General features: G+C 51.6%; 1 protein-coding gene across 2 annotated transcripts in view; it reads right to left on the reverse strand.

Moving 5' to 3' along the window:
• GRB2 (growth factor receptor bound protein 2) overlaps positions 1-8,599 on the reverse strand; it is an 80,706-nt gene extending 72,107 nt beyond the window's left edge. For both annotated transcript variants that reach the window (XM_075349642.1, XM_075349641.1), the window contains exon 1: positions 8,508-8,599. The gene's annotated coding sequence lies outside the window, so the exon portion shown is untranslated. The remainder of the gene's footprint in view (positions 1-8,507) is intronic.
• Between the last annotated feature and the right edge of the window lie 6,948 nt (positions 8,600-15,547).

Consider the following 15,547-nt stretch of genomic DNA (forward strand, 5'->3'; position numbering starts at 1 on the left):
CTCATGACAGTACAGCATGGCTACTATGGCATGCTTGCTACTAGTTTTTGGCAGCTGGGGGGGATGGGTTGCGCTATGGTCAAAGCCGGCTAATGAATCAAGATGACAAGTCAATGGCCCCAGTCCCATGTCTGTGTTTAAAGGGAACCAGCCAGCAGGATTTCTTTCCCCATATAAAGTACAGGCACTGCCATACTGGTGCTAGGGTGCTGATTCAGATCATACCTTCCCTTTAGAGATTGGAGGCTCGTGCGGAAAAATCCTTTATCAAACCTTAAGAAATTGTCATTGGTGCAATGACTTGAGCATCGGGGCTGGAGTTTGTGGGCTGGGTCTTCTCGAAGGAGTTCTCCTCCTGCCTAGCCCCCATTTCTTTAGCTAAATTTCACACTATTGCCAATGCTGGTGGCACGTGTGCATTACTATTGTAAAATATTCTCCAATAAAATGGTAATGGTATTGGCGCATGCGTGTACTACGATGTGTCGCGCCAGTTTATTAAAGACACTGTGGAGATGGATATGAGCTGTGGCAGTGCATATTGAATATTTTGTTCATCAGCACATGCGCCGCCGCCGCTCATAATGATCTCCAGTGTCCATAGTAAAATGGTGCTGGATATCGCGGTATGCGCATGCGCCGCCGCTCAATCATCTCCAGTGTCCTCAATAAAATAGCGCTGAAATTGCGGTACGCACATGCGCCAATTCCAGCGCCATTTTCCTGAAGACTCCATCACATTAGCTGCTATCACCACCAATGGCAGTGCGAAATTTATCATTCATTCTCTTTAAATTTAATTTAAAAGAGGACCTGATCCACCAAGTCCCGCACCAATGTGAAAGAGTGCGCCAATGACGTCATTGCTGAAGCTTTGATAAACATTTTCTACAATCAAGCCTCGGATTTCTCAACTAAAGATATCATTTTAATCACCATTCTAGTGCTAGTATGGCACTGCCTGTATTTTATATGGGAAAAATCTGCTGGTCAACTCCCTTTCAACACCTACGTGAAACAAAAACAACAAAACTCTGCACCGGAGTTACCAATGTTTAGGATAAGTGTGTCACCTGCAAGTCCATTTTTACCATCAGTCATCAAGGTTTTTCATGGATGGATAAGTATTTAAAGGGAACCTGTCAGGTGCAATATGCACTTAGAACCACGAGCAGCTCTGGGTGCATATTGCTAATCCCTGCCTAACCGTCCCTGTATACACTAGCATAGATAAAAGGATCTTTAGAAAAAGTGTTTCTTAAGACCATTATATGAGATGCTAATGAGCGCAGGGACCAGTCGTAGGGGCATTAGTTCCCTGGCTAGTCCGCCCTCTTAGCTTATCACGCCCCTGTGGGCATGCTAACATGTTCTACAGCCAGCATCATGATAGTGCAATACAAAGTCACAGCTTTGTACCCGTCAAAATTGAGCTTCTTTGTCGCCAGGTATATGTGCACTCCGCTTCCAAGACGCTCACTACTCCTGATCAAAAGTCGCCCACACTTCCGGTCATGCACGCTACTCCACTTTGAAGCCGGGACACGTACACCCCGCTTCGGAATAGTGCGCATGACCGGAAGTGCAGACAACTTCCAATCATGAGTAGTGAGCACACATACCCAGCGTCAAATGAGTTCAATACTAACTGGTACAAAGCCACACACATGCACGGCTTTGTATCGTGCTGTCAGGACGCTGGCTGTTGTAAAGCATGTTAGCATGCCCACAGGGGCGTGATAAGCTAAGGGGGCCGACTAGCCAGGGGAACTAACGCCCAGGGGACTAGTCCTTGCACTCATTACCATCTCATAAACGGTCATTAAAAATACTTTTTCTAAGGCCTAAGACACACGGCGTGAAAATCGGAGCGAGTGGAATGTGATAAAACATCGCACTCCACTCGGACCAATATTACCCTATGTGCCAGTACCCATGAGCGATTACTTTCTCATCCCTAATCAGACTGAGAAAACAGTCGCAGCATGCTACGGGTGCAATGCAATCCTTGTTTCTCTCGCACCCATTCAAGTCTATGGGGCGAGATAAAAATCACACTGCACTCGCATTACACCGGTGTACCCGCAAGTGCAGGGCGAGAATCGCAATAGTCAGCAACGGAGGAGAGAGGGAGAGAAATCCCTCCCCTTCTCAGCGCCGGCCCTCCCCTCGCATCTGTGGTCTTATCGCATGATCGGACCTCAGTCGCAGTGACACTGGCATAACTCGGCTCCTGCTGTGCTGCCAACGTGAGCAGAGTGTCAGGCGAGGATCGCTGTAGTCCCCGTGTGGCCCCGGCCTAAAGATCTCTTTATCTATGCTACTACATGAAGGGACACTTAGGCCGGGATTATAGATATGTGCACAGAACTGCTCCTGTTTCTAGGTGCCTAGGGGTCCTGACAGGTTTCCTTCAAATGACAGAGCTTCTCCTATACTTTGCAATGTTAAATACGGACAGCACAGGGATGGCACATGCTTTCCATCCTCGTGCCATACATGTTTTTTTATGGACCCAAGGACTTGTATTGGCCCTTGTCAACCGTGCTGACAGAAAAAAAACGGACATGTGAATAACACCATAGATTAGATTGGCAATGTGCTGTAGCCATGAAGAAAAAAACCCAAAACAGATATAACACATACATGTAAAGGAGGCTTACGAGAAATGCAACATGGGCCCAACCAAAAACACAACCCTATGGCTAGATCATTCTAACATCAATCCTCTTAGGACATTTGTGAGATTTTTCACTTGGATCACTATACAGTAATTAAATCCTCAAGAAGAACCACACAATTGATGTAGTGTTTGGGGCTGTGGATCAGTCTTGTGTGACAAGGGTACAGCTACATGGACCTAAACATAAAAGAAATGGTCACAAAGGCTCCCGCAAATCTCACCTGAGTATCGGCAGGTGGAATGTGGATCCTGCTGCACATTGGGGGAAGAATCTACCATAAATCTCTCCATTCTACATGGAAGACGGTGAAAACACAACCGCAGACAATGACGTACTGTGGGTTCTGAGATCCGCCCCACAGCCACTCTCCGTGTGGGGAAATATCACAGTGTGGAGACAACTTATACTCATGGCCTCTACTGTCATCAGCTGCAACTTTTATCTGTGCAAATGGCCAATGTGCAGCAGAGTGGCCCAGGAGGACGGGTATAGGGCATCGCTGTATTGTAAAGCCTCTACCTCAGCTCCACACAGACCAACCTGCAGTATGTCTAACACAAACCCCATAACCCCACAGCCGTTATCTTCCTTCCTCTTTTTCGAGATTTCCTCATCAGTGCAAGCTGCCTGGGCTTTATCTATTACATGGGCAGCTCATCAGAGGGAAGGCTGCTCGAAACATCTCTGCTGAGAGGGGGGGGGTGGGAACGCGCGCCAATATCTCTGCCTAGGGGGGGGGGCGCTCGCCAACATCTCCGCCGAGAGGAGGGGGGGGGGCGCTCGCCAACATCTCCGCCGAGAGGGGGGGGGGTGCGCTCGCCAACATCTCCGCCGAGAGGAGGGGGGGGTGCGCTCGCCAACATCTCCGCCGAGAGGAGGGGGGGTGCGCTCGCCAACATCTCCGCCGAGAGGAGGGGGGGGGCGCTCGCCAACATCTCCGCCGAGAGGGGGGGGGGTGCGCTCGCCAACATCTCCGCCGAGAGGAGGGGGGGCGCTCGCCAACATCTCCGCCGAGAGGAGGGGGGGGGGCGCTCGCCAACATCTCCGCCGAGGGGGGGGCTGATCACCATCATCTACCGTGAGAGGGGGGGCTGATCACCATCATCTACCCTGAGAGGGGGGGCTGATCACCATCATCTACCCTGAGAGGGGGGCTGATCACCATCATCTGCCCTGAGAGGGGGGGCTGATCACCATCATCTGCCCTGAGAGGGGGGGCTGATCACCATCATCTGCCCTGAGAGGGGGGGCTGATCACCATCATCTGCCCTGAGAGGGGGGGGCTGATCACCATCATCTACCCTGAGAGGGGGGGCTGATCACCATCATCTACCCTGAGAGGGGGGGGCTGATCACCATCATCTACCCTGAGAGGGGGGGCTGATCACCATCATCTGCCCTGAGAGGGGGGGCTGATCACCATCATCTGCCCTGAGAGGGGGGGCTGATCACCATCATCTGCCCTGAGAGGGGGGGCTGATCACCATCATCTGCCCTGAGAGGGGGGCTGATCACCATCATCTGCCCTGAGAGGGGGGGCTGATTACCATCATCTGCCCTGAGAGGGGGGGGGGCTGATCACCATCATCTGCCCTGAGAGGGGGGGGGCTGAACACCATCATCTGCCCTGAGAGGGGGGGGGGGCTGAACACCATCATCTGCCCTGAGAGGGGGGGGGGCTGAACACCATCATCTGCTCTGAGAGGGGGGGGGGCTGATCACCATCATCTGCCCTGAGAGGGGGGGGCTGATCACCATCATCTGCCCTGAGAGGGGGGGGGCTGATCACCATCATCTGCCCTGAGTGGGGGGGGGGTGATCACCATCATCTGCCTTGAGAGGAGGGGGGCTGATCACCATCATCTGCCCTGAGAGGAGGGGGGCTGATCACCATCATCTGCCCTGAGAGGAGGGGGGCTGATCACCATCATCTGCCCTGAGAGGAGGGGGGCTGATCACCATCATCTGCCCTGAGAGGAGGGGGGCTGATCACCATCATCTGCCCTGAGAGGAGGGGGGCTGATCACCATCATCTGCCCTGAGAGGAGGGGGGCTGATCACCATCATCTGCCCTGAGAGGAGGGGGGCTGATCACCATCATCTGCCCTGAGAGGAAGGGGGCTGATCACCATCATCTGCCCTGAGAGGAGGGGGGCTGATCACCATCATCTGCCCTGAGAGGAGGGGGGCTGATCACCATCATCTGCCCTGAGAGGAGGGGGGCTGATCACCATCATCTGCCCTGAGAGGAGGGGGGCTGATCACCATCATCTGCCCTGAGAGGAGGGGGGCTGATCACCATCATCTGCCCTGAGAGGAGGGGGGCTGATCACCATCATCTGCCCTGAGAGGAGGGGGGCTGATCACCATCATCTGCCCTGAGAGGAGGGGGGCTGATCACCATCATCTGCCCTGAGAGGAGGGGGGCTGATCACCATCATCTGCCCTGAGAGGAGGGGGGCTGATCACCATCATCTGCCCTGAGAGGAGGGGGGCTGATCACCATCATCTGCCCTGAGAGGAGGGGGGCTGATCACCATCATCTGCCCTGAGAGGAGGGGGGCTGATCACCATCATCTGCCCTGAGAGGAGGGGGGCTGATCACCATCATCTGCCCTGAGAGGAGGGGGGCTGATCACCATCATCTGCCCTGAGAGGAGGGGGGCTGATCACCATCATCTGCCCTGAGAGGAGGGGGGCTGATCACCATCATCTGCCCTGAGAGGAGGGGGGCTGATCACCATCATCTGCCCTGAGAGGAGGGGGGCTGATCACCATCATCTGCCCTGAGAGGAGGGGGGCTGATCACCATCATCTGCCCTGAGAGGAGGGGGGCTGATCACCATCATCTGCCCTGAGAGGAGGGGGGCTGATCACCATCATCTGCCCTGAGAGGAGGGGGGCTGATCACCATCATCTGCCCTGAGAGGAGGGGGGCTGATCACCATCATCTGCCCTGAGAGGAGGGGGGCTGATCACCATCATCTGCCCTGAGAGGAGGGGGGCTGATCACCATCATCTGCCCTGAGAGGAGGGGGGCTGATCACCATCATCTGCCCTGAGAGGAGGGGGGCTGATCACCATCATCTGCCCTGAGAGGAGGGGGGCTGATCACCATCATCTGCCCTGAGAGGAGGGGGGCTGATCACCATCATCTGCCCTGAGAGGAGGGGGGCTGATCACCATCATCTGCCCTGAGAGGAGGGGGGCTGATCACCATCATCTGCCCTGAGAGGAGGGGGGCTGATCACCATCATCTGCCCTGAGAGGAGGGGGGCTGATCACCATCATCTGCCCTGAGAGGAGGGGGGCTGATCACCATCATCTGCCCTGAGAGGAGGGGGGCTGATCACCATCATCTGCCCTGAGAGGAGGGGGGCTGATCACCATCATCTGCCCTGAGAGGAGGGGGGCTGATCACCATCATCTGCCCTGAGAGGAGGGGGGCTGATCACCATCATCTGCCCTGAGAGGAGGGGGGCTGATCACCATCATCTGCCCTGAGAGGAGGGGGGCTGATCACCATCATCTGCCCTGAGAGGAGGGGGGCTGATCACCATCATCTGCCCTGAGAGGAGGGGGGCTGATCACCATCATCTGCCCTGAGAGGAGGGGGGCTGATCACCATCATCTGCCCTGAGAGGAGGGGGGCTGATCACCATCATCTGCCCTGAGAGGAGGGGGGCTGATCACCATCATCTGCCCTGAGAGGAGGGGGGCTGATCACCATCATCTGCCCTGAGAGGAGGGGGGCTGATCACCATCATCTGCCCTGAGAGGAGGGGGGCTGATCACCATCATCTGCCCTGAGAGGAGGGGGGCTGATCACCATCATCTGCCCTGAGAGGAGGGGGGCTGATCACCATCATCTGCCCTGAGAGGAGGGGGGCTGATCACCATCATCTGCCCTGAGAGGAGGGGGGCTGATCACCATCATCTGCCCTGAGAGGAGGGGGGCTGATCACCATCATCTGCCCTGAGAGGAGGGGGGCTGATCACCATCATCTGCCCTGAGAGGAGGGGGGCTGATCACCATCATCTGCCCTGAGAGGAGGGGGGCTGATCACCATCATCTGCCCTGAGAGGAGGGGGGCTGATCACCATCATCTGCCCTGAGAGGAGGGGGGCTGATCACCATCATCTGCCCTGAGAGGAGGGGGGCTGATCACCATCATCTGCCCTGAGAGGAGGGGGGCTGATCACCATCATCTGCCCTGAGAGGAGGGGGGCTGATCACCATCATCTGCCCTGAGAGGAGGGGGGCTGATCACCATCATCTGCCCTGAGAGGAGGGGGGCTGATCACCATCATCTGCCCTGAGAGGAGGGGGGCTGATCACCATCATCTGCCCTGAGAGGAGGGGGGCTGATCACCATCATCTGCCCTGAGAGGAGGGGGGCTGATCACCATCATCTGCCCTGAGAGGAGGGGGGCTGATCACCATCATCTGCCCTGAGAGGAGGGGGGCTGATCACCATCATCTGCCCTGAGAGGAGGGGGGCTGATCACCATCATCTGCCCTGAGAGGAGGGGGGCTGATCACCATCATCTGCCCTGAGAGGAGGGGGGCTGATCACCATCATCTGCCCTGAGAGGAGGGGGGCTGATCACCATCATCTGCCCTGAGAGGAGGGGGGCTGATCACCATCATCTGCCCTGAGAGGAGGGGGGCTGATCACCATCATCTGCCCTGAGAGGAGGGGGGCTGATCACCATCATCTGCCCTGAGAGGAGGGGGGCTGATCACCATCATCTGCCCTGAGAGGAGGGGGGCTGATCACCATCATCTGCCCTGAGAGGAGGGGGGCTGATCACCATCATCTGCCCTGAGAGGAGGGGGGCTGATCACCATCATCTGCCCTGAGAGGAGGGGGGCTGATCACCATCATCTGCCCTGAGAGGAGGGGGGCTGATCACCATCATCTGCCCTGAGAGGAGGGGGGCTGATCACCATCATCTGCCCTGAGAGGAGGGGGGCTGATCACCATCATCTGCCCTGAGAGGAGGGGGGCTGATCACCATCATCTGCCCTGAGAGGAGGGGGGCTGATCACCATCATCTGCCCTGAGAGGAGGGGGGCTGATCACCATCATCTGCCCTGAGAGGAGGGGGGCTGATCACCATCATCTGCCCTGAGAGGAGGGGTGCTGATCATCATCATCGTCCCTTAGAGGGGTGCTGATCATCATCATCGTCCCTTAGAGGGGTGCTGATCATCATCATCGTCCCTTAGAGGGGTGCTGATCATCATCATCATCGTCCCTTAGAGGGGTGCTGATCATCATCATCGTCCCTTAGAGGGGTGCTGATCATCATCATCATCGTCCCTTAGAGGGGTGCTGATCATCATCATCGTCCCTTAGAGGGGTGCTGATCATCATCATCGTCTTTTAGAGGGGGGCTGATCATCTCCCCTGACAGGGGCAGAGGTTAGGCAGATATGCGCTGGACCTGGCGATGACAGGCTGCTCTCCGGGGTCGCATGTGTCACACCCTGGGATCACCACTACACTTAGCGGTCTGTGCTGATCACACTATGGTGGTGTATGTGGACAGCCGTGACACTTCCCACTCTCCATCCTCCGTACTGCTGCCGATGCCACGCAGGACCGGCACCCACAGCGTTCACCCTCTCTCTATGAAGCCATCAGATGGAGCCCTGCCCGTGTTACTCCACCCAGGATGACACCCCGCACCGTGCCTGCCCGGCCGTTATGGCTGCTCACTTCCCCCTGCCTCGCTCAGGCTGTCATTCTGACCAATCTTCATCCTCCTGTCACTGACAATACCAAACACCCCAAATCCCCCGTCCGCCGTTCTCACCGTTCTCTGCGGAGCCGCCTCTCTCCTCTCTCTTTCTGGCCGCTTCCGCTCCGCCCCGGGGCAGATCCTCCCGCGAGACTTCCGGGATCGCGTCAGATCCCGCGGTCGTACAACGTCCTGCGTCATTACGCCCCGAGGAAAGAAGCTGACGTGTGACGTGTGGCCAATACACAACCCTCTCCGTGGTGGGCAGTGACGTGACAGGCCTGTGGGCTCTGCGTTACGTCACTGGCTCTGTTTACGACACTATGCGCTTTGCGCTCCAGTTACCGTAGTTCTGGAATTTGTAAAATGTTAATCAAAAGCAACAAATGGGTTAAATAATAAAAAGTGATTCACTCCAGCTCTTGTGCTGTTCCCCAGTCCACTAGGGATCATTCACATGACCGCTGCAGCCAATCACTGGTTTCAGTAGTGACATTTCCAAGTATAGCATGTGATCACTGAGGCCAATGATTGGCTGCAGTGGTCTTAGCACATAAAGCCAGCAGAGACCACTGGAGAGGCTGCAGGAGGTTATAGGCCATCTGTCACCACAATTGACCCATCTAACCTATTAATATGAGCATACAGGTTACAGACTGCTGAGGAAAGTGCGACCTGTCTGCCTCCTATCAGAAGCCTGGTGGATAAATCATCTTTTATCACTTTATAGAAATGAGCTCTTCCAGGCTATGGGCAGGACATTACCCGGAATCCAGCGCTGCCTCCATATATCTCACCTCCCGCCAGCGTCACTGTCCCGGTGAGGAAATCTCGCGCCTGCTCGTTGCTTTCGCTTCTTTCCTCCGTAGTCTTCCACCCTTCATAGGCAGCCAATGTCTTCTGCACCGGTGCCATTCCCAGTGTACTCCGACCCGTGCGTCTAACCACCAGCGCAAAAGACACAGGATCCGAGGTGAAGGGCATGCAATCTATTAAAGGGGTGGTCCACTACACAGCATAGTGGCCACACATCGATGTAAAGCTCATAAAGAAGGCTTTTCTCAAATATCTTGTGTAGTCAATTGGGCCTCTGAGCGGCGCTATTGCGGTCTGGTCATTCCTATTACATGACCCCTGAGCTCCTTGACCTCTGAGATCCGATGATGTCACGTCAACTTTCAGATGACCTGACATCACCGAAGCCGGCTGGAGTCTCCCTGAGTGACTTGTTGTGGGCGGAGTTTCACAGCTCATCACAGCCCAGCATCTTGTGCTCTCTCTCCTTCGCGGCTGAGCGCCACAAGCAGGAGCGATGCTGGGCTGTGACGAGCTGTGAAACTCCGCCCATTGCCCAGTCACTTAGGGAGAATGGGGCCTGCCGCGGTGATGTCGGGTCAACTGGAAGTTGATGTGACATCACCGGATCTCAGGGGTCACGGATCCCGGAGGTCACGTGATGGGCATGAGCAGACCGAAATAGCACCGCTCAGAGGCAGAATGTACTACACAAGGTATTTGAGAAAAGCCTTCTTTATGAGCTTTACATCGATGTGTGCTGTGTAGTTGACTACCCCTTTAAGACTGGAATCACATGGGCATCTTTTTACTAAAATTTATGGAGGCAAAGTCAAAAAGAGAGGAAAATACGAGAAGGAAAAACTGATGCTCTCTCTTCTGTACCCACTCCTGTCAGGGCTGTATTTACCACTGGGCATCAGTAATCCAGTGCCTAGGGCGGCAGGTTGATCTTTTTTAAATAATTTTTTTTTAAATCACTACAAAACAGGCAAAGGAAGAAAGGCGGAATCTCACCATGAGGTTTTTCAGCTTTATTCAAAGCATGTGAATTACAGCATGTGGGGGAGAGGGGAGTGCGGGAACGGTCCGCTTGCTGTTCCTGCACTCCCCTCTCCCCCACATGCTGTAATTCACATGCTTTGAATAAAGCTGAAAAACCTCATGGTGAGATGCTGCCTTTCTTCCTTTGCATGGATTCTTCAGAACAGTGACTGTGCTGCAGGTGGAGCACCACCTGGAGTTGCTAATCTAATCCATTGACAGCCACACACCAGGTCTGGAAGTATGGCTCCACTCCACAGCCTTTGCACTGCAGTGCCCGATTTTTTTTCTTCCTTTTTGTTCCACTACAAAACAGTGTGATCGCATCACGGCTTCAAAGTGCAACTTGCATTCTAACGTGAGCAGCATATCACAAAAATGAATTTTTGTAAATTTTTTATTATATCTTTTCATGGAACAACACTGAAGATAAGACACACAGTGTACAGCAGTCAGTGTACAGCTTGTATAACAATGTAAATTAGGTGTGTCCTCTAAATAACTCATGACACAGACATTAATGTCTAAACCACTGGCAACAAAAGTGAGTACACCCCTAAGTAAAAATGAACAAATTGTGCCAAATTAGCCATTTTCCCTCCTCGGTGTCATGTGACTCATTAGTGTTACAAAGTCTCTGATGTGAATGGGGAATAGATGCTATATTTGGTGTTATCTCTCACACACTCTCTCATATTGGTCACTGGAAGTTCAACATGGCACCTCATGGCAAAGCATTCTCTGAAGATCTGAATAGAAGAATTGTTTTGTATAAAGATGGCCCGGCCTATAACACCCTGAAACTGCCCTACAGCACAGTGGCCAAGACCATACTGAGAATTAACAAGACAGGCTCCACTCAGAGTCAACCAAAGAAGTGCACGTGCTCAAGGTCATATCCAAAGGTTGTGTTTTCAAAATAGACATGAGTCTCTCTTTTATGCTGGCTATAGTTCATTCTATGCTGACCTGTGAAGGAGTTGTCTCTGGAGAAAGCTGTTGTTCTCTTTTCAGTGGATTTGGTGAAGTCCCTCTCAGTAGAAGAAATGGAGTTTATTTTGTCATTTCTGTGTCCCTTGTTTGTTTCCTCTTCCTCATGTTGTCTTTATATTAGTAGTAAAACTAGTGCCTTGCTGGCCTTCTCACTAGTTAGGGCTAGCCCAGGGTCAGCCAAGGCCTAGCCATGTGATCACACGCAGGGAGAAGGACCCGTATAGGGATGTTAGGAAGCTCAGAGATCAGCCACAGGTGAGTTAGGTAATGACCCCACAGCCCTCTCCCTTTCATCAGGGCCTATCTTTACATCTTCCCTGTTATACCCGTCCTCTTGTGTCACACGCCGGGCGTTCCATCGCCAAGGCGTGACATTATAGCTGGCCCAGTTTTTTCAGAATCTTTTCATGGATCCTGTTGCTGCTCTTGTGGATCAGTTGCAGAGTCTCTCTAGATCTGACAGATCTGTGGTCTGATGTTTTTGAACAGCAGAGCAGTCCTCTGGTCTGTTGTTTTCAGCAGCCAATCAGTCTGAACCACAATCTAAGATAGCTGTTCCGGATAGGTTTTCTGGAGGACATGATAAATTTGTGGTTTTTTGGGAGGCTTGCAAACTTTATTTCAAGCTTCACCCACGTTCTTCTGGGGGTGAGGAACATTGGGTAGGAATTATTATCTCCCTTCTGCAAGGTGATTCTCAATCCTGGGCCTACAGTCACTTTGGTCAATAGATTTTCTTTTGCAGCTCTGGGCCTCATCTATGATGATCCTGACCATGTTTCCCTTGCTGAGTCAAAACTCTGCATGTTGCAGCAGGGGGACCGGCCAACATAGGAGTTTTGTTCTGAATTCCGTAGGTGGGTTACTGACACCAGGTGGGACATCCTTGCTCTAAGAAGCCTTTTTTGTCAGTGTCTGTCAGAAAGGCTAAAGGACACTCTGGTGTTACATAAATAAAACTCCTTTTTTATATAATTTTTTAACTTGACAACAATTGATTATACAACAGGAAATCACATTGCGAGGAAAGGATTACTTAAAAATTGCAAATCATCACAGGAAAGTCAATTAGTTATAAACAGGGTTTGTCAAAAACATTTACAAGAGACTGGAAAACCCTGCCCAATGCTAGGCTGAGGAGAGGAGAAGTCAGGAGAAGGAGAAGAGAGATAGGAAGAGGAGAAGGGGAGGAGCAAAAAGGGAAAGAACGAGAGAGGAGAGAAAAAAAAACAGAGGGGGGTCTGGTGGGGGTGCATGAGAGATAGGTAGAAGGAGCGTCGAATCCCCCAGAAGTCAGCGGGCCGACGCTTCCTCCAATTTATCTTAGTGCCTCCTTATACTCGTCTGTTTGCTGAAAGTCCATCCAATAATACCATGTAGCCCAGAACGTTTCAGAAGTGTCGTGGATCGAAGAAGTCAAGTCCTCCATGTGCATAATGTCTTAACTCTCGAGATCCACAGAGCTACCGATAGACAGTTGACAGTCCTGAAGTTTAGAGGGACACATGAATGAGCCGCCATAATCAAAAATATTAAGAGAGAGCGTTTGTACGTGGACAACAGCATCTCACTGTGCTTTATTAAGTACAATGCTGGCCCAATTTCCCCCGTAAAACCCGCCACTACATAAAACTCCTGAGTCTTTAGCTAAGGCCCTGGCCTTATACTGATTGATGCTTCAGGGATACACCTGTTGACTCCACCCCCCGTTGTACTTCTTAGGGGTGAAGTCTCACCTGTGTGCATTGTTGATCCCATGCGGTTAGGGGGGCCTCTCCTCAGTCTGGGTCCCTGGTGGTACATCGCAAGACATGGGTGTGTTTCTTTTGCACTCAACGGGATCATTTTATCGGGGTTTGTCCTCCCGTCCCTAAGCAGAAGAAACAAGCCAGAAAATTTCTTACGTCAGGTTGTGTGGAGGATTCCAACCTACAACCTAGACGTACATATTTCCTCTGGCTGCGTGTCTCAGTTTGTCTTATCTGTGGAAGTGGTCGTTGGTACGAAAACTGATATTTCTGTCCTTTTGGATAGAGGGACAGAAGCCAATATGGTAGATTCTCGGTTTGCACGTACCCTTGGTCTCACCTGTAGCATGCTGGCGAAATCCATTCCCATATTTTCTATCGACTCTACACCTTTGGTCAGGCGCGTTTTACGTAAGTTGTGCATGGTATAAACCTTCGCATAGGAGTTCTTCACAAGGAGCGCCTTTCTTGCTATTTCCTTGAAGGTCTTTCCACTCCTATTGTATTGGGCCTTTCCTGGTTGGTTATGCACAATCCTGTTATTGACTGGCAGTCCAGAGAAATAGTTTGATGGAGTGACTTAAGTAAGAACACTTGCCTCAATACTATTATTTTACTATCTCTTCTAAAACCCTACCCTCTTTTCTGTCTGATTTTGAGGACGTTTTCTCTAAAAACGGTGTTAGGAACTGCCTCCTCACCATGCATATGATTGCCACATTAATTTGCTACTGGGAACAAAACTACCCAAGACCAGGTTATACAATCTTTCTGGCCCTGAAAGACAGTTTATGAAAGATTACATTTCTGAAAGTCTTGCTAAGGGACACATTAGATTACCGTACCATGCAAGACCCTTATCCCCTCCCGCTCATTCCTGATTTGGTTAATCAGATTGTGGGAGCTAAATAGTTCTCCAAGTTGGATCTCAGGGGGCCTATAATTGAATTAGAATCAGAGAGGGAGATGAGTGGGAAATGGTCTTTAAAGGCCACTTTACACGCTACGACATCGCTAAAGCGATCTCGTTGGGGTCACGGAATTTGTGATGCACATCCGGCCGCTTTAGCGATGTTGTTGCGTGTGACACCTATGAGCGATTTTGCATCGTCGCAAAAACGTGCATAATCGCTCATCGGTGACATGGGGCTCCATTCTCGATTATCGTTACTGCTGCAGTAACGATGTTGTTCGTCGGTCCTGCGGCAGCACACATCGCTCCGTGTGACACCGCAGGAACGAGGAACCTCACCTTACCTGTGTCCCGCCCGCAATGCGGAATGAAGGAGGTGGGCGGGATGTTCGTCCTGCTCATCTCCGCCCCTCCACTTCTATTGGGCGGCCGCTTAGTGATGTCGCTGTGACGCCGCACGGACAGCCCCCTTAGAAAGAAGGCGGTTCGCCGGTCACAGCGACGTCGCTAGGCAGGTAAATAGTGTGACGGGTCTGGGCGATGTTGTGCGTCACGGGCAGCGATTTGCCGATGTCGCACAACCGATGGGGGTGGGTACCCATGCTAGCGATATCGGTACTGATATCGCAGCGTGTAAAGTGGCCTTAATACTCCTGAAGGGCATTATGAGAATCTTGTCATGGCTTTTGGTCTTACTAATGCTCCTACTGTTTTTCCACATTTTGTCAATAATATTTTCCTTCACCTGGTGGGCAGGTTTGTGGCTGTATATCTTGATGACATTTTGATGTACTCCCCCGATCCTAAGACACATCAGGTGCACGTCAGGCGGGTATTACAGATATTACGGACCAATAAATTGTATGTCAAACTTGATAACTTCTATTGGTATGTGATACTGTTCCAACCACTGCCATTCCCATTGAAGTCTATCCTTTCCTGTATGTTATTTCTATTGGTATGTGATACTGTTCCAACCACTGCCATTCCCATTGAAGTCTATCCTTTCCTGTATGTTATTTCTATTGGTATGTGATACTGTTCCAACCACTGCCATTCCCATTGAAGTCTATCCTTTCCTGTATGTTATTTCTATTGGTATGTGATACTGTTCCAACCACTGCCATTCCCATTGAAGTCTATCCTTTCCTGTATGTTATTTCTATTGGTATGTGATACTGTTCCAACCACTGCCATTCCCATTGAAGTCTATCCTTTCCTGTATGTTATTTCTATTGGTATGTGATACTGTTCCAACCACTGCCATTCCCATTGAAGTCTATCCTTTCCTGTATGTTATTTCTATTGGTATGTGATACTGTTCCAACCACTGCCATTCCCATTGAAGTCTATCCTTTCCTGTATGTTATTTCTATTGGTATGTGATACTGTTCCAACCACTGCCATTCCCATTGAAGTCTATCCTTTCCTGTATGTTATTTCTATTGGTATGTGATACTGTTCCAACCACTGCCATTCCCATTGAAGTCTATCCTTTCCTGTATGTTATTTCTATTGGTATGTGATACTGTTCCAACCACTGCCATTCCCATTGAAGTCTATCCTTTCCTGTATGTTATTTCTATTGGTATGTGATACTGTTCCAACCACTGCCACTGGCA

This window comes from Anomaloglossus baeobatrachus, chromosome 5, assembly GCF_048569485.1.
Source record: "Anomaloglossus baeobatrachus isolate aAnoBae1 chromosome 5, aAnoBae1.hap1, whole genome shotgun sequence".
Classification (NCBI taxonomy): Eukaryota; Metazoa; Chordata; class Amphibia; order Anura; family Aromobatidae; genus Anomaloglossus; species Anomaloglossus baeobatrachus.